The following is a 13,440-nucleotide window of genomic DNA, read 5'->3' as shown; positions in this document are numbered from 1 at the left end:
TCATGATTGTCATCTCTTCCTGTTGGGTTGTTCCCTTTACAAGGATATAGTGTCCTTCTTTGTCTCTCTTAATCAGTGTTTATTTGAAATCTACTTGATCTGCAAAGAGGATAGCTACTTCTGCTTTTTTTGGGGTTCCTGTCACATGGAGTATTGTTTTCCACCTTTTAACTTTCAGTCTATGAGTTTCTTTTTGAATTAAGTGTGTTTCTTGTATGCAGCATATTGTTGGGTCTTGCTTCTTGACCCATTCTGCCAGTCTATTTCTTTTGGGGCTTTTTTTTTGTTTTGTTTTTGTTTGGTTCTGGGGATTGAACTCAGGACCTTGCACTTGTGAGGCAGGCACTGGAACCACTGAGCTAAATCCCCGGCCCAGTCTATTTCTTTTGATTGGTGAATTGAGACCATTAACATTGATGGTTATAACTGATATGTATTGACTTATCATTGTCATGATTTTTTCTTTTTGTTGGATTCTCCCCCTTTGCATTTAATTTGTCATGCCCAATGGATTCATTCTGCTGGGTTTCCTGGGGTTGCGATGGTCATTGTCTTTTCCTAGGATACTGTCTAAATTTTTTTGGAGTGCTGGTATGGTATTCATGAAGTTCCTAAGGTGCTCTTTGCCATGAAGCTATCTTATTTCTCCATCATTTTTGAAAGATAGTTTTGCAGGGTACATCAATCTGGGTTGGAGGCTGTTTTCCTTTAGGGCTTGAAATACATCACTCCAAGTTCTTCTTGCCTTGAGAGTTTGCATTGAGAAGTCTGCTGGGATTCTGATGGGCTTTCCTTTGTATGTGATTTGTTTCTTTTCTCAAACTGCTTGTAGAACTTTGTTCTTCTGTTTTGTTTCTGGAATCTTAACAATTATATGCCTATATGTAGATTTTTTTTTGCTCAAGTCTATTTGGAGTCCAATATGTCTCATTTATCTGTATGTCAGGTTCTTTTCCCCTCTGTGGGAAGTTTTCTGCCATTTCTTCTGGGAACAGTTTTTTTATGTCATCTTCATGCTCTTCTGTTTCTTCATTGACTCCAATCAGTCTTATGTTATTCTTTGTATCATCTAGCAGCTGCTGGATTGATGTCTTGTGATCCCTTACAATTTTAAAGCAATTTTTCTTTTCCTGGTCACTAAATGCAATCTTGTCTTCTATATCTCAAATTCTGTCCTCACATTGGCTCATTCTGCTGCATAGACTTTCAATGGAGTTTTTAATTTTCTGAAAATCTGTTTGCATGTGTTTTTTGGATTGCATTTGTTTCTTACATTGGGATTCCATCATGTTCCTCAACTCCTCTCTAGCTTTATTAATCATGTCTTGTACTATGAGCACAATCTCTGCTGTTATCTGAGAAATTATTTCTGTTTTTATTTTTTCTAGATCCTCTTTTCTTGTGAGTTCAGGGAGTCGAGTGGTTGAGTATCAGAGTCTTCCATCTCATTTCCTTTTGGGGTTACTGTAGGTGATCTGGAAGTCTGGTTTTGAGACTTGTTTACATGTCTTCTCATTTCGATTGGTGAGGGGGGCAGTGCTGTTGGCACCCATGTGGGCCACCTCCTCTGAGCTGGGAGCGGTGGGACAGTGGCCCAGAAGCCCCTCCCTCTGGGCTGGGAGCATGTGCCAGTTTACTTTAAGTTAAGAGTGGCCATGAGACTAAGATCCAAGCAATGGGATGTGAGTGTGTATTAGTTTCACATAACTACAATGAAATACTTGATACAGGATACCTGTGAAGTAAAAAGAATTTGATTTTGGCTCATGATTCTTGAGCTTCGAGTCCAATATTGGGCAGCCCCAACTCTATGAGACTCTAATGAGGGCAGGACATCAGGGCAGGAGCACATGTCAGAATAAGGATTCATATCTCAAGCTGGGAGGAGAGAGAGAATCAGAGTTCTACAATCTCCCTCAAAGGCACAACCCCAGTGAACTAAAATCCTCTCACCAATTTCCCCAACCTTGGGGATCAAGCTTTACATTTGTATTTTTCAGGGACATGCATCCAAACTATAGCAGAGGTGAAAAAGTAGGTATAACTTTTGACACATAGTTTTAAAAGGAAGGAATACATCTTGTTCCCCTACTCTTCCTCCATTCTAATGTCTGAGATGCGAATATAATATCAAGTTGTGTTGGACCATACCAATAAGTCTAACACTGTAGGAATGGTAGAGTTTTAAAATAGAAAGAGGCTGGGTACCTGGATGATTCACTGAGGCAGATTCAACATGCAAGACTCTGGCAATCAATCTCCAGATTGTGTTAAATCAGGAGAATTTTTTAAATATTTAGGTCACTGAAAATGTGAGCCCCTCTTCTATAAAAACAAACTTATGCCATACTATATCCCGAAGATCTTCAATAAAGTCTGGTTGCATGCTAGGCTTGACTGAGTAACATGTTTTGGAGAGAAAGGATTGAGGACTTGTTCGGCAAGGACATAAGATGGAGAAAAAGATCAGCCTTCAAGCATGCCTTCACGGATGCAATTTGTAAGGTGTGGATCTTGTTCCAGCAGAAGCAAGACTCATCACTAGAGGTGACAGAGAAATATAAACCCCTTCATTCCAAAAACCTAAAGAGAGACAATGACCTTTTCACCACCTTTCAGATGAGAATTTGTATCAAAATTATTAAAGTTCCAAGGATTCAGCACCCTAGAGGCATGGAGAATATAAGAGCAGCACACACATATGTGCTGCACACAAATTTGTGTGCACATGTGCACAACATGTGTACCTATGCTAACACAAAACAACACCCAGTCATATTTGCAAAATCACACTTGACACACAGAACTTTTTTTTGGTAGAAGAATATTCTCAGAAAAAATTCCAACCACAAAATGATGTTACAGCTTCTCCATTTAGTAACACTATTTTAAAAAAAAGTTTTCTTTTGAGTTTGGTTTGAAATTTAATTTTTGTGTCTTCAAAAGCAGAGAGTATCATCATACCTCTGGGCATAGAGAATGCTACTTAATCTTTCTATTTCTCTCTTGATGATAATGCTCTGGTGAATTTTCAAGATAAAATAGCTAAAAATAATATATCGGAGTTCACCATTTCTTATTAATTTGTTTTGCAAGGATGATGGAAATAGCCATATTAAATTATGAATTAAGTATATCTTATTTTATCCACTTTGCTTTGTATTTATATTGCTTTTTAGGACATTATCCCTTTAATTATTAAATACTCCCTGTCAGGCTCATAGTAATTATTATTATCCTAGCATCATTATATAAAGTGGCAATTAAAATACAGTAAATAGAAGATGTTAATTGTATACATTGTAACATTGAAACTGCAACAGTCCAATAACAGTAATCAGACAAGAAATACTTTGAGTCTGAGCATTATTTCACTTAGCATTGGAGCATTCCACTTGAAATCTGAATCTGTGGAATAACCACAGTACAAGGCACAATGATGGTTAGGACATAGTCCAGGCTCCCTTTGAACTTTGATAATTTACATGAAATTTTTCACAGTTCGCTCATCAATACTCTCTGTATCTTTTCGCTTGTGTCCCATCTCCTTTCTCTTCACTAGAACTACTTCACAGATGCATGCACACACCTGACTGGTATCTCTTACAGTGGAGAACTGGAAGGAGCAATCAGCAGAAACAAGCTGCACATGAAATGTTCTAGGTTTGAAATTCCCACAAAGTAAAATCAAAGGGAACCTAAAATTCTCATTGCAATTTTCCTATCCATGGCAGAAAATGAGATAAATTCTTAGTTGTCTAGACAATTTATCCAAGACTGGCAAGAACTCATCTAATGAAAAAGGCCTGTGCCATTTTTTTTCTCCATTCAATATGTTGTCGCTTTACACAAATCTAGCATATTTTAATTTATTTTCACATCAGTGTTATAGAGATCTTAATCCAAGTATGAAATTACACACCTTGGTGAAGAAAATATTTAAAGATTAAATACATTTGCACTGATGTAGTCACACAATCATTTTCAGTGATAATACTATACAGTCACATTGAATGATAAAGAAATTCTAAAGTACTTCCCACAGTATTTTTTTTTTGCTACCAGGGATCAAACTCAGGACCTTGTATTTGTGAGGCAAGTGGTGGAACCACTGAACTAAATCCCTGGCCCTTCCCAGACTATTTTTCAGAGGTGAAGTATTGGAGAATAGTGGCTACCAGAGAGAAGAAAGGTTATATCCAATTCTCCACTATTTTCTTCCATAATGTCATTTAATTTTTAACTTTTCTAAATATGCTTTTGAGACTTTCATTGAGTCAATTTAATTATTAAAAATTAATTCATATGGCCATTCAAAACAAGACAAGTAAAAGATTAATATAACATCCTATCTTACTCCCTATTTGTTACAAATTTAGATTATCTATGAAAAAGACACCAACTATACAGCCTTACTAATGAACACACTTAGATTTAGTAGTGCTTAAATATGTAGAATTTGCTCTTCCTGAAATGACCTAATAAGCAGTTAAATAACATTCATGGAAATGCCAGAAATGGTCACTTAGGAAGGATATTAACAATGAGTAACCAAGCCTTAGTCCTGAGCTGAGGATGCTGTTTCTGATTCAGGGGAAGAGGGTCCCAGTGACTTGTTAAAACAAGTATTAACTCCCCATCATTTACAAAGTAAGCTTGCCCTCCCATGTTTAAGTAATCTGCTCTTTCTCTGTTGCTAAAATAAAAAAAAAAACCAAACACAAGTGTAGTCAGACCTCCTCGTTATCCCCTTCTCCATTACTCATCTCTGAAGCACCACTGTAGTATTTTCCTTAATGCTAATGCTGCCTCAAATGGGAACATTTAAAATAATTATTAACACATTTAATGTTCCTCAGTCCAGAAAAGTGCAAAGGGGAAATGCTGTAGGAAAATGCAGCTTAGAGTTCCGATGATAGTCACATCTTTCCTTAATTTTCCTTTAGATCATAAAATCTTTGGGAACAGAAGCAATGTCTTTTCCATTGATGTGATAGCCCTTTAGTTTAGAGATTTTTCTCAGAACCTTAAAAACATTTATCTTCACTATGAGTATTCCTCTCCTGAATCCTGAAAGATGAATATAACTTTAATACTTCTTTTAAATATATTTTATAAGAAAATACAGGCTAACCAAAGTGAAAACAATAAGCATAATATTATATATAATAATCCAGGCTCATTCCTTTGTCATTCACAATAGGATTTTAGGGTTTTTAAAAAATCTTTTGAAAAACAAGAAAACAAAGGAAAGGGAAAGAAGAAGATTATATCAAATTTTATATCTTGTTTTTGTTATAAAAGTTTGTGAATCCAAGAGGAACACTCTTTGTAATTGCTAACATAACTTATTCAAGGATCTGAAATTTGAGTTGACACTGCTGAATTCAGACTCTGTTCCTAGGGGTCGGTATATTTTTATAAGGGACTAAAATATGCTCAAATAGAGCAAGCTGAATAAATATTAATATTTTAAGAAGATGTGTATTTGAGGAGTATATTAAAATGTATGAATTAAAAATTTAACATTGATTATCTTGACATCATCACATGAAAATATTACAGCCTCTTGTCAATAATACACCTAGTGTGTTTTGTAAACAAGAAGTTTATTAGAATTACTATTTGGAGCTTAAGTAAGAAAAAGCCCAACACAATATATTTTCCTGTGATACATTCTAGTCTACATTTCTCATTTGAAGCCTTTGTAAATAAAAAGGAAGAAGGCCGGGGATTTAGCTCAGTGTTTCAAGTGCCTGCCTTGCAAGCACAAGGTCTCAAGTTCGATCCCTAGTACAAATAATAATAATAATAATAATAATAAGGCAGAAAAGAATTTCAGCAAAACCCTAAAATGCATGCTAATTTTGGTATTTCAATTACTCAGATTTTTATTTAATGAAATTGGTAGGGTGTTGTCTTAATCTGTTTTCTGTTGTTATTACAAAACGTCACAGACTATGAGTAATTTATAAAGAATAAAGTTTTCCTTGGCCCACTGTTCTGGAAGCTGGGCAGCCCAAGAGCAAGATCTCAGCATCTGTGTTGCATTTGGTGAGAGAGACTCACAGTGCCTTGTGCTATGGTGGACGGCGTCACTCAGCAAGACAAAATGAGCATGCTAGCTCAGGTCTCTCTTCCTTTTCTTAAAGACCCATGAATGCTCCCTTAGAGGTCTACTATCATAGCCCCACCTAACCCTAATTACTTTCCAGTGGCCCCAACTCTAAATGCCTTTAAAATATTAATTTGGGGAGTAAGTTTCCAGTGCATCACTTTTGAGGGGATGTATTCAAACTACAACCAGTATGATAATCCCAAGAATAAACTTTCATTTCTAAATTATTTGACAAGTTAATGCCCAGCAAATTTAAGTTTATCAAACTTAAAAGGCAAGGTATAAGAAAAATTTTGTGTAAGAAAAAGAATGCTGGATGCACGTAAGGCATATGAGGACACTTGGCACAGGAGATAGGGGTAAAGGACTGAGGAACAAAGGAAGTCAGCCCAAAGGCTGACTGAAAGTACCCAGTTCATTTCCCTTAACATGAGCAGACTGAAAGACAAACAGCAGCCATTTATTTGGAGAGTTTAAAGCTGAGCCTCAGAGTGCAGTGGAGTTGTGGAAAAGATGTCTTGGAGTAGAGAGATGCACGATGGCTTATAAAGAAGGAAACTAAGCACACAGTACCTACTATCCCATTTGTCAAGACCAACCCTGAAGCAAGATGACATGGCTTAGCAGGAGAAAAGTAAGCAGGAGGAAAGTCTGAGCAGCAGAATGAACCAATGTGAGGATAGAATTTCAGATATAGAAGATAAGATTGCAATTAGTGAGGAGGAAAAGAAAAATTGCTTTAAAATTCTAAGGGAACACAAGAAATCAATCTAGCAGCTGTTAGATGATGCGAAGAAGAATAACATAAGACTGATTGGAGTCAATGAAGAAACAGGAGAGAGTGCAGATGACATAAAAAACTGTTCCCAGAAGTGATGGCAGAAAACTTCCCAAGGAGGGAAAAGAACTTGACATACAGGTAAGTGAGGCATATAGGACTCCAGCTAACCTTAATCAAAAAAAAAAAAAATCTACACATAGGCATATAATAGTTAGGATTCCAGAAATCCAACAGAAGAACAAAATTCTACAAGCAGTGAGAGAAAAGAAACAAATCACATACAAAGGAAAGCCCATCAGAATCACAGCAGACTTCTCAATGCAAACCCTCAAGGAAAGAAGAACTTGGAGTGATGTATTTCGAGCCCTAAAGGAAAACAGCCTCCAACCCAGATTGATGTACCCTGCAAAACTATCTTTCAAAATTGATGGAGAAATAAGGTACTTTCATGATAAAGAGCACTTCACGAACTTCATGAATACCAAACCAGCACTCCAAAATATTTTAGACAATACCCTAGGAAAAGACAATGAGGATCACAACCCCAGGAAACCCAGCAGAATGAATCCATTGGGTGTGATAAATTAAACCCAAAGGGGGAGAATCCAACAAAAAGAAAAAGTCATGACAAGGCTTTTGAAACTTTTAACTTCATCTCCCTAATGAATGTATAATTCAGTCTTATTATTTTACTGATTAGTATTTTTCTGATTCTAGAGTTGCACACCACTCCTTGTGCTATACTGGCTATTTATCATCTTCTTATGTCTACATTTTAATTCTGTTGTCTATTAATGAGCTCTAAGAATTCTTTATATATTCTGGTTATAGGTTATATGCATTGTAAATATGGTCTGTTTAAGGACTACTTTTCATTTTAATGATGTCATTTAAAGTTCTAAATTTTGATGAAATCTCATTTATCAATTTTTTTCTTTTATACATCATGATTTTTGTATCCTAAGTAGTTCTTGCCTACCCTGAATTCATAAATATTTTCCCTTAAAATTTCTTCTTAAAGTTTTATACTTTTAGGCTTTGTTACTTAGGTGCATAGATCCCTTCAGGTTATTTTCATGTATGGAAAAAAAGGGTTGAGGTTAATTTTTTTTATATGGATACCAGGTGTTGTAGTGCTGTTTGCTGAAAATACTATCTCTTCCTCGGCTCTTGAATTGAGTTTATATTCTATAAAATGCTGATGTTAAATAATCTTTCAAAACTCAGTGGACCATATATGTGTGGTTCTATTTCTGGATTCTCTGTTTTATTCCAATGATCTCTATGTCTTTCCTTACACCAACACTGCCTTGATTACTGTAGCTTTAGAAGAAGTCTTAAAATTAGCTATTAAACATCTTCCAACACTGTTTTTATTTTGTTTTTGTTTTTAACTTTTCTAGGTCCTTTGTACTCCTACATAACTTTTAAATTTCAATATCCAGTTCTTCATTGATAGCAAGTATACACAGACCTGAATTTTTATATATACCTTGTGTTTTCTAATCCTGCTAAATTCAAATACAAGTTCTAGGGGCTCCTAGAGATTTCTTAGTATTTTCTCTGTAGATGATCATTTCATCTACATATGAAGATTTTACTTCTACCTTGCCAATCCTATCCTAATTGTGTCATTTTATTGCCAGACTATTTTGGTGGGGACTAGGTTTCAAAGTTTAATGGACAGGTAAAGAGGAAGCATATCTGCCCTTGTTCCCCACCTTAAGGAGAAAGCATTGTATCTTCTCCATTCATATAAGGCATTCTCGCTGGAAGTATGGAGTACATGTCTTTAATCTGTTGAGAAGTTTCTGTTCTATTTCTAGTCTCCTGATAGCTTTTACCATGAACAGCTGTAGAATTTAGTCCAATACTTTTTCTCCAACTAGTGACAGGATCATATGGCTTTTTCCTTTCCTCTGTTAAAATGATGACTTTTGGGGGTGGATCTTCCAATGATGAACCAATACTGCCATCCCTATAACAAAACCACTTTCTTCATACTGCCAGATCTGACTTCTAAGAGTTTGTTTTGTTAAACAAAATGTTCACACTTTTTTCTTCTATTATCTTTATCCAGTTTTAGGATTAGCACAATGTTGAGTTCCTAAAATGAGGGGAGAAGTGTTCCTTCTTTTTTCTGCTTTAGTTGTTTGATATAATTTATCAGTTAAAATGTTTATGAGCCTGCTGTTGTCATATAGGTAGGTTTTCAAGCTAGGAATATACTTTCTTTAATAGGTGCTATTCAAATTTTATATTTCCTCCAGAGTTAGTTTCATTAATTTGTCTTCCAAGGTACTTCTTAGAAGTTGTCAAATTTATTTCAAAACAGATTTTTGTAATACGCTTTCTATATCCTTTTAAATTCTGTAAAATCTGTGGTAATGTCTCCTAGATCTTAATATTGTAATTTAAAAAATGTATAACTGATATTGTGTAACAAGAAGAAAAGGTCTAAAAGAGCAGGAGAATTGGAAAGTGTAGGGGAAGGGAAAAAAGGGAAAGGAAAAAATATGAGAAGAGGAAAAAAATGGAAACAAGGTCTTTGCAAATAGGGAAGGGTGGAGGGGGTGAAGGGAGGGCAAGGGAAGGGGAAAAAAATAAGAACCAAGAGACTCATGTAATGGTACAAGATCCCAATGATGAATATAACTGTATTTTATACCTAAAATATACCAATAAAGTTAATGGGAAAAAAAAGAATTAAAAGAATCATACCCATGTTCATAGCAGCACAATTTGTATTAGCTAAAACTTGAAAACAGCCCAAATGCTTATCAACTGGAGAATGGATAAAGAAAATATGTTTTTTTAAATAAAATAGAGTACAAACACTCAGCATAAAAAATGAGAAATTAGAGACATTTATAGCTAAATGGATGCACATTGAGGTGATACTCAAGTGAAATAAATAGGACACACATGTATAAATACCGAATAGTTTCTCTAGTGTCAGAAACTGAAAGTGTAGATAAGGACTAAAAGGTATAATAGATAATGTGAAATAGGAAGAAAAAGGGCAAAGGGGAAGTGAAAGTGGGAGCGTTAGGGCAAAGGAAAGAAGGGAATGAAATTAATATGAGAAAATGGAAAAATGGAAACCAAGTCTTTGCAAATAGGGAGGGATGAAGGTGTTGAAGGGAGGGCAGGGGAAGGGGGAAAAATAAGAACCAAGAAAGATTATGTAAAGGTGCAAATTTCCAATGATGAATGTCATTATACTGTATACATAAAATGTAGTAATGATTAGAATGAATAATTGATTATTCGAAATAGGACAGAAAGGCCCAAAGGAGTAGGGGAAGTGGGAGGGCCAGGGGAAAGGAAAGAAGGGAAAGGAAAAATTATGAGAAATGGAAAAAATGGAAACAAAGTCTTTGTAAATAGTGAAAGGTGGAAGGGGTGAAGGTAGGGCTCGGAATGTGGAAAAAATAAGAACCAAGATGCATCAGTTAAAGGTACAAGTTCCCAATGAGAAATGTAAATGTATTGTATGTCTAAAATGTACCAAAGAAAGAATTTAAAAAAATAAAGTAAACTGGCACATATTTCTTCTGGGTTCCCATGTATCAGTAAAAAAATGCAAGGTTCTTTTTAACGTCAGAATAAAAAATTATACTGAGGAACAGCTAATTATGGCTTCTATATGGGCCACATGTGACATAGGGTTGTATCACTTCACAGTACAGCAAGCAAAGCAATATGGCAATTCACATTAATAATGCTTGGTCTGGAAATCCACCAGGGAATTTTCCCTGTTATTTTTTTTTTGTTGTTCCAACTTTAACCTCCAGCCATGTTTTAGAAATTTCTAACATTTCCTTTCTCCTCTCCTCCTTAGATCTGCATCCTTATTTTTTGTCTTCTAAAGTTTTCCTTTTCATTATTAGGGAGGGCATGTATGTATCTCTGTCCCATACTAGAAAAATTACTTCAAATCAAGCTCCTATAGAGATCCAGCTGGTGATCTAAAGAATTAATCTGGGCCAGATATGTCGCAGGGGTGTGGGGGAGCTGTGGCTACCTGCAGGATGCGTGTCCCATGGTGCTGCAAAAGGAGCAGTGATCACTCTTGAGCATGGGCCAAATGGCTACATCAGATTTTCACAGGGGAACTGAAGATTCATTTCTTTGGTTAACTTTCTTTGTCTTTAAATGTTAGTAACTTGGTCATATTTCTTAAAAAATGATATGACATTAAGCAATGTACTCTTGCTGGCTTCCCCTGGGCATTTGCTTTACAAACATGGGCTTAGAAGAGCTGAGCATTACTTATAGAGAGCAAAGTCAAAAGTGTCCAGTCAGAACATTCTCTTAACAAGGACCTCTCTTTATCAGTTACTACCACCAGGCACCTCCCATGGATAGAATAATGCCCTGGTTGGACAGTGCACTTGATAGACTCCTAAGAGCTTTTACAAACATTGGCTTGTTAACAGTTAGTTACTCCTGAGGTTTGCCAGAGAGAAAATTGTTTTTACTTTATATATGAAGAAACTGAGGCTTGGAAGTCTTATGTACTTTGCCTAAATATTATAACAGAAAATAACAGGCAGAGGTGGATTAAGGATTCATATTTCTGACTCCTTGCCGTGGGTACATCCTATTTACTTGAGTCATTTGAGATTTGTGAATAGTTTAAATATATAATATATTGTGAAATCTCAGCACTGAAGCCCTCAAGAAGTACTTGAAAATCATTAAAAACTCATTTCAGTTTCTTGAGAAGCAACCATTATTGTGCTATTTTATTAAAAATTGAAAGAAAGGGGATTCAGACTCAGTCATTGGGGAATGTTGTCAATTCCCTATTGTATTTCATGTCATTGTATTTCCCAGTTTGATACTCCAGTGACTAGAATTTTATATGTTCATTGCTATTTACTGCTACGATTCTGAATGTAGCACACTCTTTTATTATTTATTTATTTTATTTATTTTTTCCTTAAATTCTTTTATTGGTACATTTTAGGTATACAATTCATTTACATTTATCATTGGGTGCTTGTACCTGTACATGATGTATCTTTGTTCTTATTTTTTTCCCCATTACTTGTGCACCCTTCACACCCTCCACCATTCCCACTCTTTGATGTGAGAAATAATTTTAAGTGTATAGTGAGTGCTTAGTTCATAGAAACAATTGTTAATCAGAGAGTAGAAATTGAGACTTATTTTGGCATGTGATAATTATGAGTAATGCATGTCCTATAATAAATAATGTGAATATTCATAAGAATTTGAAAATAAAATTAATAAATGCATTTAGCAAAAACTAAAAGATGCAGAGACTCTATCTTAGTTTGGGTTCCCATTGTAAGTAGATTCTGAGATAAAGACCTGTGGACTTTTAATTCATTAAGGAGTACTCATACAGAGTTGAAAGGAAGAACTGGGAGGAATGAAAAAGTAAAGAAGAGTTATCACAAGGGGCACACTGAGTTGGTTCTTGCAGTCAGCAATCTGAATAGGCTGTCCTTCAGAATGATCTGACCAAAATCAACCTAGAAGCATTTGATCTTTGATGTTCACTCTCTCCAGGCAGCAGATAGATTTGCGTGATCAACTCCAAATATTCTGGCACACCATGGCAGCATCAGAGAAGTCCTGGGATACTGAAGGACAGTAACTGGAAGTGGCATGTACTTGAGGTAAGAAGCCACTAGTGTGAAATAAGTTGAAAACCTGCACAAAATGATCAACAGGGCTGGAAACAAAGGTGATGTCAAAGAGATGTTAGAGTATGCACTAAAGGCATCAGATGCAATGGCTAGGAAATAAGAACAGCAGTCCTCCAGTTGCCTACTTTAGTCTTATAGTCATCACTGTATTGTAATTTATCAAATATTCTACTACCACACTTTTCTCTAAGTTGTTATAATTTTTAGTTAATTTGGCAACTGCAGTTTTAACTAATATATTTCAAAACATTGTTCCCTATCTTACTAAATATCAGTGGTTTGAGAATTTTGTCCCTATCCTCGGCTTTGCTAACTCATTCCATATCTAACCCTTGCAGTTAACAGGCACATCTTCATTTCTAAAGTATCAGGGTTTATAACTTTTACATTCTGCTTTGTTCTATTAATTAAGATATCTATGTTTTATAGTTTTATTCTAAGAACTGATAATAAACAAGGCTTACCTATTTTGCTTCTATAAATATTATCCTAGGCAAAGGTGAGGGATGTGCTTAAATTATATCTGCCCCGAGTGATACCAATTCATGACTCTGCAAAACTTGAAAAAGAGCATTTCTAGCATTGAGGTTCAAATGAGTTATTTTTTCATGCTCTTCTTGCAAATCATGTCATGTAGGTTTTTGTGTATGCATGTGTATGCATGTATTTGTATGTATTTCCCCAGAATTTCTGTCTTTTATGTCTTTTCACTGGAAGAAAAATAAAGGCCTTATTAAAAAAATCACTTCAAGTCTTTTAGTTATTCTATCTGTAGAATTTCATTTAGCTCATAGCTTCTTTTTGAAGTCCTCTTTTGTGTGCTAACTGGTTTCTTGATACAATCTTGACCAATTGTT

At 35.4% G+C, this 13,440-nt stretch overlaps 1 long non-coding RNA gene across 3 annotated transcripts in view; it reads left to right on the top strand.

Annotated features, from left to right (window-relative positions):
- Window positions 1-13,440, top strand: part of LOC147826642 (uncharacterized) — a 411,596-nt gene that overhangs the window by 373,237 nt on the left and 24,919 nt on the right. For all 3 annotated transcript variants that reach the window (XR_015438815.1, XR_015438817.1, XR_015438816.1), the window contains exon 3: window positions 12,444-12,553. This is a non-coding gene — a long non-coding RNA (uncharacterized LOC147826642). The remainder of the gene's footprint in view (window positions 1-12,443; window positions 12,554-13,440) is intronic.

Source organism: Heterocephalus glaber, unplaced genomic scaffold (assembly GCF_053883595.1).
Source record: "Heterocephalus glaber isolate CG9 unplaced genomic scaffold, H.glaber_assembly_v1.0 deba00001463, whole genome shotgun sequence".
Taxonomy (NCBI): domain Eukaryota; kingdom Metazoa; phylum Chordata; class Mammalia; order Rodentia; family Bathyergidae; genus Heterocephalus; species Heterocephalus glaber.
The sequence above is the reverse complement of the archived record's forward strand: the minus strand, read 5'-3'. Positions and strand labels throughout refer to the sequence as shown.